The sequence below is a fragment of the Oncorhynchus clarkii genome, chromosome 30 (genome assembly GCF_045791955.1).
Source record: "Oncorhynchus clarkii lewisi isolate Uvic-CL-2024 chromosome 30, UVic_Ocla_1.0, whole genome shotgun sequence".
NCBI lineage: Eukaryota > Metazoa > Chordata > Actinopteri > Salmoniformes > Salmonidae > Oncorhynchus > Oncorhynchus clarkii.
This window is the reverse complement of record NC_092176.1, coordinates 32,948,829-32,974,565: the sequence shown is the minus strand read 5'-3', so window position 1 is coordinate 32,974,565 and position 25,737 is coordinate 32,948,829. Positions and strand designations below refer to the sequence as shown.

At 44.5% G+C, this 25,737-nt stretch overlaps 1 protein-coding gene across 2 annotated transcripts in view; it reads left to right on the top strand.

Moving 5' to 3' along the window:
- Positions 1-9,218: 9,218 nt before the first annotated feature.
- LOC139389699 (growth hormone receptor-like) overlaps positions 9,219-25,737 on the top strand; it is an 88,250-nt gene continuing 71,731 nt past the window's right edge. For both annotated transcript variants that reach the window (XM_071136593.1, XM_071136592.1), the window contains exon 1: positions 9,219-9,552. The gene's annotated coding sequence lies outside the window, so the exon portion shown is untranslated. The remainder of the gene's footprint in view (positions 9,553-25,737) is intronic.

The following is a 25,737-nucleotide window of genomic DNA, read 5'->3' as shown; positions in this document are numbered from 1 at the left end:
TTTGACAATTTTTAGGGCCTTCCTCTGACACCGCTGTTCATAGAGGTCCTAGATGGCAGGAAGCTTGGCCCTAGTGATGTGCTGGGCCGATCGCACAACCCTCTTTAGTGCCTTGCGGTATGAGGCCAAGCAGTTGCCATACCAGGAAGTGATGCAACCAGTCAGGATGCTCTCGAAGGTGCAGCTATAGAACCTTTTGAGGATCTGAGGACCCATGCCAAATCTTTTCAGTCTCCTGATAGGGAATAGGTTTTGTCACGACTGTCTTGGTGTGCTTGGACCATGTTAGTTTGTTGGTGATGTGGACACCAAGGAGCTTGAAGCTCTCAACCTGCTCCACTACAGCCTAGTCGATGAGAATGGGGGCGTGCTCGGTCCTCTTTTTCCTGCAGTCCACAATCATCTTCTTGATCTTGATCACGTAGAGGGAGAGGTTGTTGTCCTGGCACCATTTGACCAGTTCTCTGACCTCCTCCCTATAGGCTGTCTCATCATTGATCAGGCCTGTTGATCAGGCCTGTCATCGGAAAACTTAATGATGGTGTTGGAGTCATACCTGGCCGTGCAGTCATGAGTGAACAGGGAATACAGGAGGGGACTGAGCACTCACCCCTGAGGGCCCCCTGTATTGAGGATCAGCATGGCGGATGTGTTGTTACCTACCTTTACCACCTGGGGCGGCCCGTCAGGAAGTCCAGGATTCAGTTGCAGAGGGAGGTGTTTAGTCCCAGGGTCCTTAGCTTATTGATGAGTTTTGAGGGCACTATGGTGTTGAACGCTGAGCTGTAGTCAATGAATAGCATTCTCACATAGCATTCTCACATTTGTCCAGGTGGGAAAGGGCAGTGTGGAGTGCAATAGAGATTGCATCATCTGTGGATCTGTTAGGGAAGTATGTAAATTAGAGTGGATCTAGGGTTTCTGGGATAATGGTGTTGATGTGAGCCATGACGTGAGTGCTACTGGTCAGTTGTCGTTGAGGCAGGTCACCTTAGTGTTATTGGGCACAGGGACTATGGGGGTCTGCTTAAAACATGTTGGTACTACAGACTCGGGCAGGGAGAGGTTGAAAATGTCAGTGAAGACACTTGCCAGTTGGTCAGCGCATGCTGGCAGTACACGTCCTCGTAATCCATCTGACCCTGCGGCCTTGTGAATGTTGACCTGTTTAAAGGTCTTACTCACATCGGCTGCAGAGAGCGTGATCACACAGTCTTCCGGAACAGCTGGTGCTCTCATGCATGTTTCAGTGTTATTTGCCTCGGAGCGAGCCTAGAAGTAGTTTAGCTCATCTGGTATGCTAGTGTCACAGGGCAGCTCTCGGCTGTGCATCCCTTTGTAGTCTGTAATGGTTTGCAAGCCCTGCCACATCCGTCAAGCGTCAGAGCTGGTGTAGTACGATTTGATCTTAGTCCTGTTTTGACGCTTTGCCTGTTTGGCTGTTCGATTTTTTATAAGCTTCCGGGTTTATAAGCTTCCTTTAGCTCAGTGCAGATGTTGCCTGTAATCCATGGCTTCTGGTTGGCGTAGGTACGTATGGTCACTGTGGGGATGACGTCATCGATGTATTTATTGCATTTATTGATGTGGTGTACTCCTCAATGCCATCGGAGGAACATATTCCAGTCTGTGCTAGCAAAACAGTCCTGTAGCTTAGCATCTGCTTCATCTGACCACTTTTTATTGATCGAGTCACAGGTGCTTCCTGCTTTCATTTTTGCTTGTAAGCAGGAATCAGGAGGATAGTATTATGGTCAGATTTGCCAAATGGAGGGCATGGGAGAGCTTTGTATGCGTGTCTGTGTGTGGCGTAAAGGTGGTCTAGAGTTTTTTTCCCTCTGGTTGCACATTTAATATGCTGATAGAAATTTGGTAAAACGGATTTAAGTATCCCTAGATTAAAGTCCCTGGCCACCAGGCGGAATACAGCTCATTGAGTGCGGTCTTAGTGCCAGCATTAGTCTGTGGTGGTATGTAGACAGCTACGAAATATACAGATGAAAACTCTCTAGGTAGATAGTGGGGTCTACAGTTTATCATAAGATACTCTACCTCAGGTGATCAAAACCTCGAGACTTCCTTAGATATTGTGCACCAGCTGTATTTACAAAAATGCATAGTCCGCGACCCGTTGTCTTACCAGACGCCGCTGTTCTATCCTGCCGATACAGCATATAACCAGCCAGCTGTATGTTGATAGTGTCATCGTTCAGCCACAACTCTGTGAAGCATAAGATATTACAGTTTTGAATGTCCCGTTGGTAGTTTAATCTTCTGCGTAGGTCATCGATTTTATTTTCCAAAGATTGCTCGTTTGCTAGCAGAATGGAAGGAAGTGGGGGTTTATTCGGTCGCCAATGAATTCTCAGAAGGCAGCCCGCCCTCCGGCCCCTTTTTTTCCGCCTTCTCTTCACGCAAATGACGGGGATCTGTTCCCGGGAAAGCAGTATGTCATTCATGTCAGGCTCGTCAGACTTGTTAAAAGGGAAAAAAGGACTCTGCCAGTTCGTGGTGAGTAATCGCATTTCTGATGTCCAGAAGTTTTTTTCGGTCATAAGAGACGGTAGCAGCAACATTACTTATAAAATAAGTTAAAAAATAAGTTACAAACAACACAAAGAAACTAACAAAAAACACAATTGGTGAGGAATACGTAAAACGTCAACCTTCTTCTCTGGCGCCATCTTGTACTTACGAACCAGTACGAGATGAACTGGCCACTGAGTGTATATGATTTGTTATGCTTTGATTATTGTCATTCTCAATCACACACACACACACACACACACACACACACACACACACACACACACACACACACACACACACACACACACACACACACACACACACACACACACACACACACCAATGAAGCAAATTAATGGCACTATCTTCTGGCAGTAGTGTGATTTTGTGCCCACCTGCATACGTGTGTGAAGCCTGCGGTGCTCTCAGCTCCTGCCATCCTAATTCAATAGAGTGCAAGCTGTTGACAGCGTTGGTGAATGGCCACACTCTCCATGTGAACCTTTACTAAATGCATTATGGGTGACAAGGCAGGGGACATTGCAAAGGCCCCTGCCTTGAGGAACAACATCCTTTGAACTAAATTAACTAAATTAAACATGGCCTTTGAGATACAGTCCATTTCAGTAGGAGGAGATAGTGGCAGAAAATATCCAATTTGACATGAGTATCGCCACAAAGCCTTCAGTTACAAATGTATCTTATTCTATATCATTCTTAGACATCATGCAATGTTGTGGGAAGTCAATCAAACAGAATTATTAGCACAGATACATCACTGAGAGAAGACAAGGAATAGATTGACCGCATCAAAGAATCCTAGGCATTCCAAACCACCAGGCTGTGATCCAGTTGATCTTCTGATGGTAAAGAAGTGCCGCTTAGTTCAACCTCCCCACGTAAATAGATATTATATATGGCTCTGGTGATGATTAGTAAACGCTCTTCTGAGTCTCCGCTGTCCAAGCCTTCATTAGATATGTGTACCCAGAGGCTTCACAATCAATAGTCCCTGGCTGCTCTGGGAGGACAGCAACAGCACCTTTGGACATTCATCTTCTGGACAGCTTTTTGCCATAGCAATACAGACAGGCATTTTTAATTTTTAAAGTCTTATTTTTGCTTAACTGACCACGATATCAGTGATTGATTAATTACAATTGTATAACATTTTATGATTATTGTAGAAAAATGTTTTGAATTTACAGTAATCCGTAGACTTGATCAACTACAGGTTATGTAGTGATAGATGGCACCAGAGACAGGTAGGTTCAAGTTTTGTATTTGTATTTATTAAGGATCCCCAAGGCAGCAGCTACTCTTCCTGGGGACCAGCAACATTAAGGCAGTTATATACAATTTAAAATATTACGTGACATTATATTTCATAACAATTTTCACAGCACATGAAGTGTTTGCCCTCAGGCCACTACTCTACTACCAAATATCTACAATACAAAATCTGTGTGTACTTGTGTGTAGAGTGCATGTCTTATTATGTGTATGCGTAAGTGTGTGTCTGTGCCAGTGTGTGTGTCTCTTCACAGTCCCCGCTGTTCCATAAGGTGTATTTTTTATCAGTTTTTTAAATCTGATTCCACTGCTTGCATCAGTTACCTGATGTGGAATAGAGTTCCATGTAGTCATGGCTCTATGTAGCACTGCGCCTCCCATAGTCTGTTCTGGACTTTGGGATTGTGAAGAGACCTCTGGTGGAATGTCTTGTGGGGTATATTGTGGTTCATCATCACATGAAGTAGTTCTATGCACTAGTTAGTTGATGGTTGTACTATGATAAAGCCTGATTGTAACGTTCGTCGTCCTCGTCCTCGTCGAGTAGGAGAGATCGGACCAATATGCAGCGTGGTACGTGTCCATGTTAATTTATTCAACAGAACACTAAACAAAATAACAACGGAGAATGAAACAAAACAGTTCTGAAAGGTGGCATACACTAAACAGAAAACATTCACCCACAAAACCCAGGTGGGAAAAGGCTACCTAAGTATGATTCTCAATCAGAGACAACGAACGACACCTGCCTCTGATTAAGAACCATACCAGGCCAAACACATAAACACAACCTAGAAAAACGAACATAGACTGCCCACCCCAACTCACGCCCTGACCATACTAACACAAAGACAAAATAAAGGAACTTAGGTCAGAACGTGACACTGATTAAAAAAAAATAATAATAATTATGTATCTCTGTGCTATATTTGGTTGCCCACTGTAGCATATGAGACATCCAACAAGGCCAACAACAGTTGTTGTGTTGCGTAACATTATTACGTTTTTCACAGTCATGTTAATTACCAACACCAAAAAAGTTGGCCAAACATCCCATAAATTATTGTAGCAGGGTTCAGAGGACAGCCTGGCTCTTCAGAAGGAAAGCAATATGGTTGTATTGTTCTCATGTCACATCCAATTTACATGATCATTTAGAGAGGAACCAGAAGGGAACAAAATAACAAACGAATGTGTCGTTTCTTCTTTTTTACTCCCTTATTAAGTGGATAAAATGGAGAGGGTCTCCACCCAGACAAAGCTCTGTTTTACTGTGCGTTTGCCAAATAACCAATCAGTGGTGTAGTGGGTGGAGGCCCTCTTTTTCCCCTTGGTGGAAAAAATCTATTGAACAATTAGGAAGTGTAAGGTTCATTGAAAGATTAGGTAGTGTAATACTGCTATTAGGTTCCAAAAATTCCCCAAATACTCTGATTTTCCAGAAGTCCCGATTGAAGGATTTTGGAGTTCCTGCTTATTTCCTCCTGATTCTGGGAATTCCAACAGGGTTTTCTGAAAAACCTGGGAATTGTCTTTGCCAAATTACACACTGTCCTGAACTCAAAGCAATAGTGTCACATGTAGCCCCAATCTCTTAGCCTGGGGGCCCGTCTGTTTCTGCTCTCTTGCCAACTCCTGATGTAATCGTCATGACAATGACACTGAAGTAGGCAAAGGCACAAACAGATCTGGGACCAGGCTACCAATCTCTGATCTCAAAGCAAAATTGAGAGTGAATACTCCATATATAGCTCATTTTGAATCACAAACAGAAATATGCATCTCTCTAAAACACATTTATAGATGAGCTGGGGAGTCCTTCCCCTTTAAATCTCATCCCTCCAGACCTGAGTTATAGTTTGTTTACAACAGGATCCATCCCGCTCGTCTGCACAGCGTTTTTTTCACGGTGCAGAGAGAGGAGCAGGGAAAGCCGTAACTTCTGAGTCCTATAAATGGACAAGGTAAGGGGGTATAAATACAGGAGTCGGTAACTCAACACAGACAGGGCAATTCCATCTATCCTTCTGCAGCACGATTTATATCAGCAGAGCATTCTGGAGGCGAGCATAGAAGTGGCACATGGCCAGAAACACTGAGCTGCTGCCCTCGGCTGCTGAGCACCTTGGATAGTACAGAAACACTGAGCTGCTGCCCTCGGCTGCTGATGCCCTTGGATAGTACAGAAACACTGAGCTGCTGCCCTCGGCTGCTGAGCACCTTGGATAGTACAGAAACACTGAGCTGCTGCCCTCGGCTGCTGAGCACCTTGGATAGTACAGAAACACTGAGCTGCTGCCCTCGGCTGCTGAGCACCTTGGATAGTACAGAAACACTGAGCTGCTGCCCTCGGCTGCTGAGCACCTTGGATAGTACAGAAACACTGAGCTGCTGCCCTCGGCTGCTGAGCACCTTGGATAGTACAGAAACACTGAGCTGCTGCCCTCGGCTGCTGAGCACCTTGGATAGTACAGAAACACTGAGCTGCTGCCCTCGGCTGCTGAGCACCTTGGATAGTACAGAAACACTGAGCTGCTGCCCTCGGCTGCTGAGCCCCTTGGATAGTACAGAAACACTGAGCTGCTGCCCTCGGCTGCTGAGCACCTTGGATAGTACAGAAACACTGAGCTGCTGCCCTCGGCTGCTGAGCCCCTTGGATAGTACAGAAACACTGAGCTGCTGCCCTCGGCTGCTGAGCACCTTGGATAGTACAGAAACACTGAGCTGCTGCCCTCGGCTGCTGAGCACCTTGGATAGTACAGAAACACTGAGCTGCTGCCCTCGGCTGCTGAGCACCTTGGATAGTACAGAAACACTGAGCTGCTGCCCTCGGCTGCTGAGCACCTTGGATAGTACAGAAACACTGAGCTGCTGCCCTCGGCTGCTGAGCACCTTGGATAGTGCAGAAACACTGAGCTGCTGCCCTCGGCTGCTGAGCACCTTGGATAGTACAGAAACACTGAGCTGCTGCCCTCGGCTGCTGAGCACCTTGGATAGTACAGAAACACTGAGCTGCTGCCCTCGGCTGCTGAGCACCTTGGATAGTGCAGAAACACTGAGCTGCTGCCCTCGGCTGCTGAGCACCTTGGATAGTACAGAAACTGGTTACCAGACAGATGAATGCATGCAAAATACAACAAGGCAGAATCCAAACAGACAACCAAATGCCTAGATTGTTAAAGTAATAGGGAAAATGTATTTGAATGCATTGCTATATGATAATTAAATGTTATGTGGGTATTGAGGGGGGGGGGGGGCGTTCCAATAAAGACTGCAGCATAATTTGTAGTTTCCATAAAGTTGAACTATATGACTGAATTGGCACATTTCACTGTTTTGCCTGGTATAGATACAGTACATAGGCCAATGCAGTAGATAGGCCTAATTCATACATGGCCGGACCGGAGCAAATGTAATGGCATCAAACACCTGGAAACCATGTATTTGATATATTTGATACCATTCCACCTATTCCCCTCCAGTCATTACCACATCCCATTCTCTACAGTTAAGGTGACACCAATCTAAAGGGTTAAAAAACATCAGTTCTTCAATGGGGTCTATGTGCAAAGAAGTGAAGAGGCGTGGCGTACGCACATGGGACCCCGCGTCATCTTCACCTTCACTGACAGCTGAAATTCAGGGACCACAAACAGCTCCACATTCCTCCAGTGGGACCTCCACATGAGCCTGAACAACCGTTTTGACAACTTTTAAATCAATTCTGCAATGGTACAGATCAGGCTACAAATCAGACAACATTTTTTATTTCAACCACACCTGAAACAAAAATACAAATCATCATAGGCGATCTATGTCATCATTCATCTGCAATTTCGAGATGATCTATGATTTTTACCTCATCATTTAGTTCAGCAGATATCTTTCTGAAAGACAATTTCTACCAAGAGAACATGCAAAGATGACATACACCAAAGCATTACATTCCAGCAGTAATTGGTGGTTAGATTTAGGCAAATTGGAGATTGATTCATGGTTTAGACTCAGAAGTAAGAAATGAAAACTGCCTAGTTATTAAACATGTCCCACACACTATTGCAAATAACAATCACCTAAAAGAGGCAATCTGTTGTTCAACCAACAACAAAGCGGGCCACCCCACCACTGTTTTGGTAAACAACTGAGGGATGGGGCTGGAGAAATGTAACCAATCTCAAACTCATAGACAGAGCCTCAAAATGACCATTTTAACCGTATTTTGAGGCGGTACAGTGTTTGTTGTTTGCTTTTACATTGTTTACAAACAATGGAGTAAAACAAGCTTATTGCCCCTTTAATTAGGCCTATCATCCCAGGACATAGACACACTGGTAGAAAGCTTAAATTATTGTTAATCTAACTACACTGTCCAATTTACAATAGCATTACAGTGAGAGAATACCATGCTATTGTTTGTGGAGACTGCACAGTTATGAACTTGAAAATGTATTAATAAACCAATTAGGCACATTTGATAGTCTTGATACAACATTTTGAACAGAAATGCAATGGTTAATTGGATCAGTCTAAAACTTTGCACACACACTGCTGCCATCTAGTGGCCAAAATCTAAATTGCGCCTGGGCTGGCATAATATATTATGGCCTTTCTCTTGCATGTTTTTTCTTTGTGTTATCTTTTACCATATCTAATGTGTTATATTCTCCTACATTAATTTAACATTTCCACAAACTTTAAAGTATTTCCTTCAAATAGTATCAAGAATATGCATATCCTTGCTTCAGGTCCTGAGCTCCAGGTAGTTAGATTTGGGTATGTCATTTTAGGCGAAAATTTAAAGAAAGGGTTGGATCCTTAAGTTTACTGACTTGCCTAGTGAAATAAAGGTTCAATAAAAAAATCTGTTAATTGCGAATAGCCTAATCAGATCGAGGCAAATAGAAGCTTGCACTAAAAATGTAAAATAAATGTTCTCTCGACTCTTTCACAGCAGCTTGAATTGAGTCTGATGACAGGAACTTAGGATGCAATTGAAAGGCTAACATTCAATTCATAGGCATTAACATAACATTTCACATTTACAAAACAACCTGCTTGTTAATCACTTCCATATTTATTTATTTTATTGAACCTTTATTTAACTGGGCAAGTCAGTTAAGAACAAATTATTATTTACAATGACAGCCTACCCCGGCCAAACCCGGACGACGATGGGCCAATTGTGCGCCACCCTATGGGACTCCCAATCACGACCGTTTCCACTTCATTTCAATTAAATAAAATTGAAGCTACTAAATTGAAGCTACTAATAGACGTTGAATTGACATCTGTGCCCAGTGGGAAATGTATTTCACCCTCTTGATTTCAGTAAGGAGTTTGGTAAATATTTTCCGGACGGGGGCGCGTATTTATGTGCTTGACTGATGCAAGAGCCCGGAGCAGTGAAAGGGACACTGTCCCTTTCCGAATCCCTCTGTCGCACTTGATCCCAGTCGAAATAATCTAACGATAGGGACGGGTCAACTTGGTCAAATAGAGGAATCAATCAAAAATAATCGCTGTTAGTAGTGCCTACTCATAGCTTGAAGTATGGTAAAGTGAACATTGGGATATTCTTGGATTTTTTTCTTTACATCGACCGTTGAGGGGGTAGGCTACTCGTGGAGTTAAAAGGCGGACCACTTGTGTTTTCCCTGGTTCTGTCAGATGAACAAGTCGTAAGAAGTCGATACCCCTCGCGCATTTTTCCAGCTGACATCTTTGTGTTAGGTGAGTGTGTTAATAGAATAAAATGATTCATTCAATTGTCTGCCTATTATAAAAATGTATTTGATTTCATTTGAGATGTCCTCTCAATGCTTTTTGGGGATGCAACTCGCACACTGAAACTGGCAAAAAGTTTTGACAATACGCTATTCAACATAATTACCATCGTGTTGCTACATTTGTCGGTGTGCAATTCTATTATATTATGTTTCAATATTAGCCTATTGATAAAATATGTTTTTATTTTTGCGGAAACCCTCAAGGGAACTAGTTATTTTATTATTTTTGAATGATCTGCTATCTGAAGCGATTTATTACGTGCGGTGCACATTTCTGCGATGTTAATATTTGGTCGTTTTCGGCGTGGCAGATGTCTTCTGATGGAGGTGGTTAAGGTGTTTCGGTTTCCAAAGGAGTTCAGAAGTTGTAAGAAGTTCACACCTCTGGAATTCCCTTTTCAAACACTATTTAGTGCATCATTATATCGGTATACTATGCATGCTTGAATAGTTAAAGATTTTCAGGACAGACGTCAATGCTTCATAGCTCCATTTGTTCCCTATTGATTTCGCAGGGCTGCTACTCCTGTTGACAGTGTGTGAATGAATGATAGCCTAGCCCTAGTGTAAACCTGCAATAACTCAAAACTCCAATCTGAAGTATGGCACTGAGCTAGAACTGCATTACCATTCGAAATGCATGGAGTGACCTATTGCATGCAATACATACTGAAATCCATGTCATAATTGTATTTTTGAACCCTAATTTGCCTATGTATTGGTCACTCAAAGGCTTTTTTAAATTAGAAATTGGATGACGTACAGGATCTTTAAAAAAAAGATGTGCTGTTATACATGTATGCCAACCATGCAATAGGCCACTAAATCCATTTCAGTCAAAAATTGTTAGGAATTTACATTAAACAGGCTACAGGCTATTCAATGGTTGTTATGAATGAATACAATATTCCCTGGCCTTTATTTATAAACCTTTTGGGTGCAAAAACCCACTGTTGTGGGCGCATCTACAACAGGAAAGTGATCAATGGTCTATTGTCTGATCTATGGGTGACCACATTTAGTTGACTGGTCAATTGTTTGGTTGATAGGCTATTGGTCGTCAATATTGTTTTTAGTCGAGCAGCGGCAAATACAGTTGAAGTCAGAAGTTTACATACACCTTAGCCAAATACATTTAAACTCAGTTTTTCACAATTCTTTACATTTAATCAGAGTAAAAATTCCCTGTCTTAAGTCAGTTAGGATCACCACTTTATTTGAAGAATGTGAAATGCCAGAATAATAGTAGAGCAAATTATTTATTTCAGATTTTATTTCTTTCATCACATTCCCAGTGGGTCAGAAGTTTACATACACCAATTAATATTTGGTAGCATTGCCTTTAAATTGTTTAACTTGGGTGAAACGTTCCGGGTAGCCCTCCACAGGCTTCCCACAATAAGTTGGGTGAATTTTGGCCATTCCTCCTGACAGAGCTGGTGAAACTGAGTCAGGATTGTTGGCCTCCTTGCTCGCACACGCTTTTTCAGTTCTGCCCACAAATTGTATATAGGATTGAGGTCAGGGTTTGTGATGGCCACTCCAGTACCTTGACTTTGTTGTCCTTAAGCCATTTTGCCACAACTTTGGAAGTATGCTTGGGCTCATTGTCCATTTGGAAGCCCCTTTTGCGACCAAGCTTTAACTTCCTGACTGATGTCTTGAGATGTTGCTTCAATATATCCACATAATTTTCCTTCCTCATGAGATCATCTATTTTGTGACGTGCACCAGTCCCTCCTGCAGCAATGCACCCCCACAACATGATGCTGCCACCCCCTTGCTTCACGGTTGGGATGGTGTTCTTCGGCTTGCAAGCCTCCCCCTTTTTCTTCCAAACATATCAATGGTCATTATGGTCAACCAGTTCTATTTTTGTTTCATCAGACCAGAGGATATTCATCAGAATCTTTGTCCACATGTGCAGTTGCAAACTGCAGTCTGGCTTTTTTATGGCGGTTTTGGAGCAGTGGCTTCTTCCTTGCTGAGCGGCCTTTCAGGTTATGTCTATAACAGTTTCAACTGTTCTGCCTGTGGCTATGGAATCCTGACCTGTTCACCGGAGGTGCTACCAGTCCCAGACCTGCTGTTTTCAACTCTCTAGAGACAGCAGGAGTGGTAGAGATACTCTTAATGATCGGCTATGAAAAGCCAACTGACATTTACTCCTGAGGTGCTGACTTGCTGCACCCTCGTCAACTACTGTGATTATTATTATTTGACCATGCTGGTCATTTATGAACATTTGAACATCTTGGCCATGTTCTGTTATAATCTCCACCCGTCACAGCCAGAAGAGGACTGGCCACCCCCCATAGCCTGGTTCCTCTCTAGGTTTCTTCCTAGGTTTTGGCCTTTCTAGGGAGTTTTCCCTAGCCACCGTGCTTCTACACCTGCATTGCTTGCTGTTTGGGGTTTTAGGCTTGATTTCTGTACAGGCTTGATTTCTGTACAGCACTTTGAGATATCAGCTGATGTACGAAGGGCAATATAAATCAATTTGATTTGATTTATATAGAACTCGTTTTACTGTGGATATAGATACTTTTGTACCTGTTTCCTCCAGCATCTTCACAAGGTCCTTTGCTGTTGTTCTGGGATTGATTTGCACTTTTCGCACCAAAGTACGTTCATCTCTAGGAGACAGAGCAAGTCTCCTTCCTGAGTATGACGGCTGTTTGGTCCCATTGTGTTTATACTTGCGTACTATTGTTTGTACAGATGAGCGTGGTACCTTTAGGCGTTTGGAAATTGCTCCCAAGGATGAACCAGACTTGTGGAGGTCTACAATTTTTGTCTGATTTCTTTAGATTTTCCCATGATGTCAAGCAAAGAGGCACTGTTTGAAAGTAGGCCTTGAAATACATCCACAGGTACACCTCCATTTGTCTCAAATTATGTCAATTAGCCTATCAGAAGCATCTAAAGACATGTCATCATTTTCTGGAATTTTCCAAGCTGTTTAAAGGCACAGTCAACTTTGTGTACGTGAACGTCTGACCCACTGGAATTGTGATGCAGTGAATTATAAGTGAAATAATCTGTCTGGAAACAGTTGTTGGAAAAATTACTTGCGTCATGCACAAAGTAGATGTCCTAACCGACTTGCCAAAACTATAGTTTGTTAACCTGTCAGGTTAATGCTAACAAGAAATTTGTGGAGTGGTTGAAAAACTAGTTTTAATGACTCCACCCTAAGTGTATGTAAACTTCAGACTTAACCTGTGTGTGTATATATGTATATGTATATGTATATGTATATATATATATATATGTATATGTATATGTATTTGTATGTATATGTATATGTGTATGTAAACTTCAGACTTAACCTGTGTGTGTGTGTATATATATGTGTATATATATGGCATGTGAAACACCTGTCTGATTCACGCCTGTCTGAGTGGACTAATCAGTTGGGAGGCTGCAGGGATGGCACACCATTTACCGTTAATTCCCATAATTGCTAATCTACAATGTTTGTTTGGTTATGCTCATTTCTGTTAATGCATTCAACATGTTATTATTACAGTTTCACCGTTGTCATTGTAGGAGAGGACAAGTGGTTTGCAGAGCACACAGCCTAGGTTACACTTGTGAGAAACAAGTTTTGCTTTATTTTATTCCATTTACGAGTTCTCAATTGAGTCATTGTCTTTTGTTTGGAGCGCTCCAGTCAATGTTGAGTAAGGACACGCACTTGATTACACATATTGAAGTTGGACTGGTCTACCTGACCTGCGTGCAAATGCAGGCCTATAAATGTCCCCATTTGGGGATCTGATACTATTTCTGATGGTCTTCATTCACCATCACTGTGGTGCTTCTCAAAGTCATTTGTTCTTTGCCTTTAAACACCCAGGCTAATACAATAGTTGATACAATGTTTCAAGTCCCTTGCAGACAGGCCATGAGTAGCCAATGTGATTTATAGGATTGTTTTTTTTTAAAGCATCAGACATGCTCAACACATAGTTGATTTTATTCAAACAGGTTGTGTCTAAATATGGAAAAATACACGTTCAACCAATCGATTGGTTGAAAGAACACACGACTCTTGGTTGACTCAGATTATTTTTAGTCGGTGACATCCCTAGTCTGATCTATTCCCAATTGTTGGGAACATCATATCTCAATCCTCCTGATTCCTGTCTTGTTGCCCTATTATGGGCTGGGCGATATGGCCAAAATATCATGTCACAGTATTTTTCAATGTTTTTGACAGTAGGTTGCTATAGAGGTATTTGACGGTATTTCATGTATCTGAATGATAAAAGTCTAAATATGCTATGAGTAGTGCATGACCCTAGGATGGCATTAAATTAAGTATAAGTTGTTTTAATGTCTTTCTCTATTCTAATTGTTTTATACTCAACCAAATTGGGACAAAACTGACAGTGTATTTCAACATAACACTTTGGGGAGCCATAAAACAAATGGAGACCCCTTCATTTTCAATGGAGGGAAGTGAAGTAGGCAGTTGGGCAATAGCATGGGCGAGGGTCATGGCTAGAAGGGATCCAGCTTTTGTCAAAATAACATTAAAAGTGTTGTTTTTTTGCATTTTAGCAAACCCTAACCCTTTTTCTAACCTTAACCTAATTATCCTAACCTGCTACATTAATTATCCAAACCTGCTGTGTAAGGTCTCCTAACCTGCTACAAAAAGTCAAATCTTGACAAATTTGACAAAAGCTGGATGACTTCTAGCCATGACCATGGGCGAGGGAGCACGAAGAGGGCGGGACCAAAGGTGGGGAAAGCTGAACTTTGTGCAAATACTCCACGATATCACAATGCTATTGATCAATCAAAGCTCACTTTAGCGTCAAGCCCCTACTGGATTGGCAGTTGATACCTAGCGCTACTTAGCCTGCTTGCAAGTTTGCCAGCACCCACACAGAGTGGCTATCTAAATGAATGTGTTATGTGAAGATTTTGTGAAGTATTTACCGCTGTTTCTAAATGTTATAGACTGTGTGTGTACACCGTTATATTATTCCCCATGCTGATTCAAGGTACGAAAAATTGACATGACTAAAAAAAGTGGGACCAGACCACTGGCTGAGAGATACTGTGCATCAGATGTTTTAAATGGGTTGTTTGGAGAGCCGAGAATCGAGCTACTTCCGTTATCTCTGTTATTCTATGGAGTGTAGGTCTAGTACATGGTGATTCACTATTCTAAATCAGGTACAGGGTGAGCAGAGATGAGCTGAAGAGAATGTCGTTTTACAGACGTCATACTTTGTTTGCCCCTGTATATTATACTTCATCAACATGTCTGTGCTTAGTGCAGCGGGCAGTGATAGGGACCCTTTATAAATAAGTATAGTGAACAACATTGGACTTTAGAAGCTGTAATGCAGGCTGATTGGCATACGGTATGTGATGTACCTTACGTTCACACCCTTAGACTGAAGAGAACATTCCTGCCTATGTGGTTCTCACACACACGCACACACACACACAGACACACACACGCAGACACACACACACACACACACGCACAGACACACACACACACACACACAGACACACACACACGCTCAAATCTCAGGCTGCAGTGATGAGCCAGTCACTCCCAGTGTGGTGTGGGAACAGCAGTAAGAATTGAGAGGAGATAATAGTGGTCCTCAGGATACAGAGTGGGTTGAAAAGGGCTTTTCATTTATTAGAATCTAGTGGTGTCCAACATGCGAGGGGTTCCAATCCGGAACGTGTGGTTTGAGTGACTAATAAAAAATAGATATTATATTTTTAGGTGGGGAGTGGGGACGAATTCAATATACTTAAATTACTAAAACCAAATGGAAACTGTGTATAAATTGGAATGGACCTACAGTCACAGTTTCTTGACCATGTCCAGCTTGCTAATAATCACAAAATGAAAGCTAGACAGTCAGGAAGCACCAAAACAATAGAGGACTTTTTAAAATGTATTGTTTTACAAATTTTGACCGTGAGGAAATATATATATATATATTTTTTTATTTCACCTTTATTTAACCAGGTTGGCCAGTTGAGAACAAGTTCTCATTTGCAACTGCGACCTGGCCAAGATAAAGCATAGCAATTCGACACATAGAACAACACTGAGTTACACATGGAATAAACAAAACATAATCAATAGTACAGTAGAACAAAAGAAAACAAAAAGTCTATATACAGTGAGTGCAAATGAGGTAAGATAAGGGAGTTAAGGCAATAAATAGGCCATGGTTGTTACGGTGCGTGAATGAGGACCCAAAAGCGAATTAACTTAAACAGAGCTTCTTTAATTACCAAACATAGGTAGGCTCAGACGGACCGGCAGATTCCGACAGGACAAGACAAGGTTACAGCAAACATGACGACAGTCTGGTTCAGGCATGAAACACAACAAACAAGAATCCGACAAGGACAGGAACAGAAACAGAGAGAGATATAGGGACCTAATCAGAGGGAAAAAGGGAACAGGTGGGAAACGGGGTGAATGGGTAGTTAGAGGAGACAAGGAACAGCTGGGGGAAAGCGGGGGAGAAAAGGTAACCTAACAACGACCAGCAGAGGGAGACAGGGTGAAGGGAAAGGACAGAGACAAGACACAACATGACAGTACATGACAGTACCCCCCCACTCACCGAGCGCCTCCTGGCGCACTCGAGGAGGAAACCTGGCGGCAACGGAGGAAATCCTCGATCAGCGCACGGTCCAGCACGTCCCGAGAGGGAACCCAACTCCTCTCCTCAGGACCGTACCCCTCCCAATCTACGAGGTACTGGTGACCACGGCCCCGAGGACGCATGTCCAAAATTCTACGGACCCTGTAGATGGGTGCGCCCTCGACAAGGATGGGGGGGGGGGGGGGGGGGAAGACGAGCGGGGGCGCGAAGGACGGGCTTGATGCAGGAGACATGGAAGACCGGGTGGACGCGACGAAGGTATCGCGGAAGAAGAAGTCGAACTGCGACAGGATTAATGACCCGAGAAATACGGAACGGACCAATGAACCGCGGGGTCAACTTGCGAGAAGCCGTCTTAAGGGGAAGGTTCTGAGTGGAGAGCCAAACTCTCTGACCGCGACAATATCTAGGACTCTTAGTTCTACGCTTATTAGCAGCCCTCACAGTCTGCGTCCTATAACGGCAAAGTGCAGACCTGACCCTCTTCCAGGTGCGCTCGCAACGTTGGACAAAAGCCTGAGCGGAGGGGACGCTGGACTCGGCGAACTGAGATGAGAACAGCGGAGGCTGGTACCCGAGGCTACTCTGAAAAGGAGATAGCCCGGTCGCAGACGAAGGAAGCGAGTTGTGGGCGTATTCTGCCCAGGGGAGCTGTTCTGACCAAGACGCAGGGTTACGAAAAGAAAGACTGCGTAAGATGCGACCAATAGTCTGATTGGCCCGTTCTGCTTGACCGTTAGACTGGGGGTGAAAGCCGGAAGAGAGACTGACGGAAGCCCCAATCAAACGGCAAAACTCCCTCCAAAATTGAGACGTGAATTGCGGACCTCTGTCCGAAACGACGTCTGACGGAAGGCCATGAATTCTGAAAACATTCTCGATGATGATTTGTGCCGTCTCTTTAGCAGAAGGAAGCTTAGCAAGGGGAATGAAATGAGCCGCCTTAGAGAACCTATCGACAACCGTAAGAATAACAGTCTTCCCCGCTGACGAAGGCAGTCCGGTGACAAAATCTAAGGCGATGTGAGACCACGGTCGAGAGGGAATAGGAAGCGGCCTGAGACGGCCGGCAGGAGGAGAGTTACCGGACTTAGTCTGCGCGCAGACCGAACAAGCAGCCACGAAACGACGCGTGTCATGCTCCCGGGTGGGCCACCAAAAACGCTGGCGAATGGAAGCAAGCGTACCCCGAACGCCAGGGTGGCCGGCTAACTTGGCAGAGTGAGCCCACTGAAGAACGGCCAGACGAGTAGGAACGGGAACGAAAAGAAGGTTCCTAGGACAAGCGCGCGGCGACGGAGTGTGAGTGAGCGCTTGTTTTACCTGCCTCTCAATTCCCCAGACAGTCAACCCGACAACACGCCCCTCAGGGAGAATCCCCTCGGGGTCAGTGGAGGCTACTGAAGAACTGAAGAGACGAGACAAAGCATCAGGCTTGGTGTTCTTAGAGCCCGGACGATAAGAAATCACGAACTCGAAACGAGCGAAAAACAGCGCCCAACGCGCCTGACGCGCATTAAGTCGTTTGGCAGAACGGATGTACTCAAGGTTCCTATGGTCAGTCCAAACGACAAAAGGAACGGTCGCCCCCTCCAACCACTGTCGCCATTCGCCTAGGGCTAACCGGATGGCGAGCAGTTCGCGGTTACCCACATCATAGTTACGTTCCGACGGCGACAGGCGATGAGAAAAATACGCGCATGGGTGGACCTTGTCGTCAGAGAGGGAGCGCTGAGAAAGGATGGCTCCCACGCCCACCTCTGGCGCGTCAACCTCGACAACGAACTGTCTAGAGACGTCAGGTGTAACAAGGATAGGAGCGGATGTAAAACGATTCTTGAGGAGATCAAAAGCTCCCTGGGCGGAAACGGACCACTTAAAGCACGTCTTGACAGAAGTAAGGGCTGTGAGAGGAGCTGCCACCTGACCGAAATTACGGATGAAACGACGATAGAAGTTCGCGAAGCCGAGAAAGCGCTGCAGCTCGACGCGTGACTTAGGGACGGGCCAATCAATGACAGCTTGGACCTTAGCGGGATCCATCTTAATGCCTTCAGCGGAAATAACAGAACCGAGAAATGTGACGGAGGAGGCATGAAAAGTGCACTTCTCAGCCTTCACAAAAAGACAATTCTCTAAAAGGCGCTGGAGGACACGTCGAACGTGCTGAACGTGAATCTGGAGTGACGGTGAAAAAAATCAGGATATCGTCAAGGTAAACGAAAACAAAGATGTTCAGCATGTCTCTCAGGACATCATTGACTAATGCCTGAAAGACAGCTGGAGCGTTAGCGAGGCCGAAAGGAAGAACCCGGTATTCAAAGTGCCCTAACGGAGTGTTAAACGCCGTTTTCCACTCGTCCCCCTCCCTGATGCGCACGAGATGGTAAGCGTTACGAAGGTCCAACTTAGTGAAAAACCTGGCTCCCTGCAGGATCTCGAAGGCTGAAGACATAAGAGGAAGCGGATAACGATTCTTCACTGTTATGTCATTCAGCCCTCGATAATCTATGCAGGGGCGCAGAGACCCGTCCTTCTTCTTGACAAAAAAAAACCCCGCTCCGGCGGGAGAGGAGGAGGGGACTATGGTACCGGCGTCAAGAGCTACAGACAAATAATCTTCGAGAGCCTTACGTTCGGGAGCCGACAGAGAGTATAGTCTACCCCGGGGGGGGGTGGTTCCCGGAAGGAGATCAATACTACAATCATACGACCGGTGTGGAGGAAGAGAGGTGGCCCTGGACCGACTGAACACCGTGCGCAGATCGTGATATTCCTCCGGCACCCCTGTCAAATCACCAGGCTCCTCCTGTGAAGAAGAGACAGAGGAAACAGGAGGGATAGCAGACATTAAACATTTCACATGACAAGAGACGTTCCAGGAGAGGATAGAATTACTAGACCAATTAATGGAAGGATTATGACAAACTAGCCAGGGATGGCCCAAAACAACAGGTGTAAAAGGTGAACGAAAAATTAAAAAAGAAATGGTTTCACTATGATTACCAGAAACAGTGAGGGTTAAAGGTAGCGTCTCACGCTGAATCCTGGGGAGAGGACTACCATCCAGAGCGAACAAGGCCGTGGGCTCCTTTAACTGTCTGAGAGGAATGTCATGTTCCCGAGCCCAGGTCTCGTCCATAAAACAGCCCTCCGCCCCAGAGTCTATTAAGGCACTGCAGGAAGCTGACGAACCGGTCCAGCGTAGATGGACCGACAAGGTAGTGCAGGATCTTGAAGGAGAGACAGGAGTAGTAGCGCTCACCAGTAGCCCTCCGCTTACTGACGAGCTCTGGCCTTTTACTGGACATGAAGTGACAAAATGACCAGCGGAACCGCAATAGAGACAGAGGCGGTTGGTGATTCTCCGTTCCCTCTCCTTAGTCGAGATGCGGATACCTCCCAGCTGCATGGGCTCAGCACCCGAGCCGGCAGAGGAAGATGGTAGTGATGCGGAGAGGGAGGCGACGGAGAGCGCGAGCTCCTCTCCACGAGCTCGGTGACGAAGATCAACCCGTCGCTCAATGCGAATAGCGAGTTCAATCAAGGAATCCACGCTGGAAGGAACCTCCCGGGAGAGAATCTCATCCTTTACCTCTGCGCGGAAACCCTCCAGAAGACGAGCGAGCAAGGCCGGCTCGTTCCAGCCACTGGAGACAGCAAGAGTGCGAAACTCAATAGAGTAGTCTGTTATGGATCGATTGCCTTGACATAGGGAAGACAGGGCCCTGGAAGCCTCCTCCCCAAAAACAGATCGATCAAAAACCCGTATCATCTCCTCCTTAAAGTCTTGATACTGGTTAGTACACTCAGCCCTTGCCTCCCAGATTGCCGTGCCCCACTCACGAGCCCGTCCAATAAGGAGAGATATGACGTAGGCGACACGAGCAGTGCTCCTGGAGTAGGTGTTGGGCTGGAGAGAAAACACAATATCACACTGGGTGAGGAACGAGCGGCATTCAGTGGGCTCCCCAGAGTAACACGGCGGGTTATTGATTCTGGGCTCCGGAGATTCGAAAGCCCTGGAAGTGGCCGGTGGATCGAGGCGGAGATGGTGAACCTGTTCTGTGAGGTTGGAGACTTGGGTGGCCAGGGTCTCAACGGCATGTCGAGCAGCAGACACTTCCTGCTCGTGTCTGCCTAGCATCGCTCCCTGGATCCCGACGGCTGAGTGGAGAGGATCCGAAGTCGCTGGGTCCATTCTTGGTCGGATTCTTCTGTTACGGTGCGTGAATGAGGACCCAAAAGCGAATTAACTTAAACAGAGCTTCTTTAATTACCAAACATAGGTAGGCTCAGACGGACCGGCAGATTCCGACAGGACAAGACAAGGTTACAGCAAACATGACGACAGTCTGGTTCAGGCATGAAACACAACAAACAAGAATCCGACAAGGACAGGAACAGAAACAGAGAGAGATATAGGGACCTAATCAGAGGGAAAAAGGGAACAGGTGGGAAACGGGGTGAATGGGTAGTTAGAGGAGACAAGGAACAGCTGGGGGAAAGCGGGGGAGAAAAGGTAACCTAACAACGACCAGCAGAGGGAGACAGGGTGAAGGGAAAGGACAGAGACAAGACACAACATGACAGTACATGACAATGGTGGCGAAGTAATTACAATATAGCAATTAAACACTGGAATGGTAGATGTGCAGAAGGCGAATGTGCAAGTAGAGATACTGGGGTGCAAAGGAGCAAGATAAATAAATAAATACAGTATGGGGATGAGGTAGGTAGGTAGATAGATGGGCTGTTTACAGATGGGCTATGTACAGGTGCAGTGATCTGTGAGCTGCTCTGACAGCTGGTGCTTAAAGCTAGTGAGGGAGATTTGAGTATCCAGCTTCAGAGATTTCTGCAGTTCGTTCCAGTCATTGGCAGCAGAAAACTGGAAGGAAAGACGACCAAAGGAGGAATTGGCTTTGGGGGTGACCAGTGAGATATACCTACTGGAGCGCATGCTACGAGTGGGTGCTGCTATGGTGACCAGTGAGCTGAGATAAGGAGTGGCTTTACCTAGCAGAGACTTGTAGATAACCTGTAGCCAGTGGATTTGGCGACGAGTATGAAGCGAGGGCCAACCAATGAGAGCGTACAGGTCGCAATGGTGGCTAGTGTATGGGGCTTTGGTGACAAAACGGATGGCACTGTGATAGACTGTATCCAGTTTGTTGAGTAGAGTGTTGGATGCTATTTTATAGATGACATCACCAAAGTCGAGGATCGGTAGGATGGTCAGTTTTACGAGGGTATATTTGGCAGCATGAGTGAAGGATGCTTTGTTGCATTATAGGAAGCCAATTCTAAATTTAATTTTGGATTGGGGATGCTTAATGTGAGTCTGGAAGGAGAGTTTACAGTCTAACCAGACACCTAGGTATTTGTAGTTGTAACGAATATTCAGTGCAGGCCTCCGGACCTCATTGAAGATCGAATGCGGCCCCGGGGAATATTTGTTTGACACTGTTATAAACACTTTAAATGTGGCTTGGTTGGATCTCTAACCTAACAATGCCATTTAGAGAGGTTTGAAGAGGTGAAAAAACAAGTTTAAAATCACATTTTATGTAGGTGGTGGGTGTTGTATTTATTTTATTTAACCTTTATGTTGCTAGGTAAGTGACTTAAGAACAAATTCTTATTTTACATTGACTGCCTACCCCAGCCAAACCCTCCCCTAACCTGGACGACGCTGGGGCCAATTGTGCACCGCTCTAAGGGACTCCCAATCACAGCCAGTTGTGATACAGCCCGGGATCGAACCAGAGTCTGTAGTGACACCTCTAGCACTGAAATGCAGTGCCTTACACCGCTGTGCCACTCGCACTCATGTCTGATTTGATTGTATTGTAATACACACAGCACACATGACATAAATATTACGCATAGGGCCCTCAGACTGGAACCGGGCCTGTCTTACTTTCACCAAAATGAGTTAGACCCAGCCTACTATGTTATGTAACATCCACACATTTTTTTCAGTAATCTGCTGCCTTGGCTAGGGTTTCTAGAACACAATGCGAAGATCGGTGAGACGTTATAAAGACGTGTTTCAGGTAGATGAATGAACATAGCAGCTATTCACACACAAAACTAAGGAGGAATTCTACGCAGCAGACATTTTCCATGCCGCGGCTCATCTAAAAGATGTGCAGAGATTCAGTATCAAATTGATTACTCTCTATTCTCACTCTCACACATATGAAAACTGAAAACATACACAAGCACCATATTCTACCAGTTGCTGTCTGTCACACTCACACATACACACATACATCCACTTGCCTTCCCATAGCAGGGCTTGGAGATGTTTGTACTGATCCCCTTCCAGACTCACTGTGCTGACTGGGAGTTTTCCAATCCTCTGAAATAAGAGCAGGAGACATGAGCACCATCCAAAGACCAGGCCTGCATGCCTTTACGCGCACACATGCACACACATGCACACCCACAGCACTTCCCACTCAGGCCTACTGGCACAAAAGAGAGACTAGTATATAATCCAAGCAGCACCATCTGATTTGAAAGTTCATATATTTGTATACAACACTGGAAAGCAGGAGGACACCCTATAGTCAAACTATCCCTGCCCTGGTCTGAAGTAGGGATGTGAAAGTTCATATATTTGTATACAACACTGGAAAGCAGGAGGACACCCTATAGTCAAACTATCCCTGCCCTGGTCTGAAGTAGGGATGTGAAAGTTCATATATTTGTATACAACACTGGAAAGCAGGAGGACACCCTATAGTCACACTATCCCTGCCCTGGTCTGAAGTAGGGATGTGAAAGTTCATATATTTGTATACAACACTGGAAAGCAGGAGGACACCCTATAGTCACACTATCCCTGCCCTGGACTGAAGTAGGGATGTGAAAGTTAATATATTTGTATACAACACTGGAAAGCAGGAGGACACCCTATAGTCACACTATCCCTGCCCTGGTCTGAAGTAGGGATGTGAAAGTTAATATATTTGTATACAACACTGGAAAGCAGGAGGACACCCTATAGTCACACTATCCCTGCCCTGGTCTGAAGTAGGGATGTGAAAGTTCATATATTTGTATACAACACTGGAAAGCAGGAGGACACCCTATAGTCACACTATCCCTGCCCTGGTCTGAAGTAGGGATGTGAAAGTTAATATATTTGTATACAACACTGGAAAGCAGGAGGACACCCTATAGTCACACTATCCCTGCCCTGGTCTGAAGTAGGGATGTGAAAGTTAATATATTTGTATACAACACTGGAAAGCAGGAGGACACCCTATAGTCACACTATCCCTGCCCTGGTCTGAAGTAGGGATGTGAAAGTTAATATATTTGTATACAACACTGGAAAGCAGGAGGACACCCTATAGTCACACTATCCCTGCCCTGGTCTGAAGTAGGGATGTGACAAATGGACAATTTTGCTTAACGTTTAAACGGTTTGTTTTTTAAAAACAGTAAGAAAAAACCCATACAATTCCACCTCAATTCAGAATGCAGAATAATGGTCCTATTAGAAATCTATGACCTCTAGGGCTGGGCAATGAAGCTCTATCTACCACAACGTTTTACAGACATAGAACACAGCTACAGCAACACGTCGACCGCAACAATTGATAACTTTTCAGACAATTAGAAGCGTCTGTACCTTATCAGACTGTAGAATTCCGCTCCGGTATAGACTGTTCTTTATAGAGGGCTTGCAGTTGCGTCACAAATCACCTAGCAACCGCACCAGGCGCCATGTTGGATGACCAAACTCAGTCTGTTGGAAGTCCTCTAATCGTCCACGTGGCTGGCTGCCTTTTGCAACCAATGGAAACTTCATTTTTCTCAGGACCTAGAAAATGGAGGCAGTGGGAGAACCTACTCAAGTAAGTAAATATATTTTGAAAATGTTCAATGTAAGAAACCTAGTGTGCAGCCTTACTCAAATAAGCTGCTAATGTAATGTTCACCAGTTAGCTAACTTTACATAATGTAGCTAGCTAAGTGAATTCAATTTAACCAGCTTGCTAACTTTCTACTGTAATTAGCTAGTTAGCTACCTATCTTGATGTATTTATTGTTGTACTGTAGCTCTAAATGAATTTGTAGCTTGGTAGCTAGTTAACAGCCATGGAAGAGGATGAACGGATTAGCCAGCTGTTCCAGCTGTCCGAAAAGGCAGAGTAGGCTACTCTGGATAGGGCACGTGCATTACCTTTGTGGGAGGACATTATGAACCTATTCTCCTGTTCCAGTCCCTAGCAAGGAAAAACTGAGGACAGAGAGATACTGTATAGCAACATAATATTCAGTGCTGTCTAATTTCAGTATAATGAAGCCTGTTTCTTTGATGTTTTCTGTCCTCAGATACAGAGCCGTAAAACCCTGTCTGCAGATGAAGAGGTCCCAATGAATGTCACATGAGAATAAGGGTACATCCTTGTATACCATGGATTCTGTGTACCAATGATAGCACATTTTGTGAACAAAAATACAGTTTAAAAGTTACACACATTGTATAGTCCTATTCCAGCAGGCCAACCCTGCTGGGTGTGCAGGCGTCTGTTCCAGCCCTGCACTAACACACCTGAAGGTGCTCTCTAAATGGCACAACAGAATCATTCAGATTGTCACAGCCTATGACAAACATCTCGTATGAGAGGAGACATCCCTCAGTTATATCTGGAAAAGGACACAGTAGAAACGGATGCTGCTGCAGCATTGCTCATCTTCACAGTGGGAATCCAGTCAACATGGGTGTCTTGATAGAGATCAGCTGGTTGAACCTACAGTAGTACATAACAAATGAAAAGCCCACCTGATGTTAGAATCACTTTCTCAGGTCAGCTATACCATCAGGTCTCTTCAGTGTTGTTTGGCTGTGTTTAATTCATTCAGGTGTTTTGGTGTCATATAAAGAACAACCAATAGTCAACACAGCAGGTTGTCCTACCCCATTGAAGCCTTTGTTCTATGTCCAGACATTTTCCCTCTTATGAATGAAGTTCTCAACAGATTATCATTGGGTTGTTATATGAATACATGGTAACAATAATGTCCTCCAGGATATAGGGACGTCATATCGTACAACTTGCGTCTCACTTTTCCATGGTCATGGAAGGGATCCAGCTTTGGTCAAATTAACTTAATATTTGACATTTCATAGCAAGTTAGTAGAATTTACGCAGCAGGTTACGAGAATGAATATAGCAGGTTAGGATCATTAGATTAAGGTTAGGAATAGGGTTAAGGGTAAGCTAAAGTGCAAAAAATGACTTTGACGTTAATTTGACAGATGTTGGATCCCGTTTAGCCAGGACGCCTTTTTGGCCTAGGTTACATGGTTACATTCAAGGCAAGTTAGTTTTTATTGAACGATCACGGTGAAAACATTGCTTCCCCAAACTTAGAAACTCATGTGACACATGCTAAGAATGCAAGCTATCTAGCTAGCTAATTTTGGCTAACTTACTGTA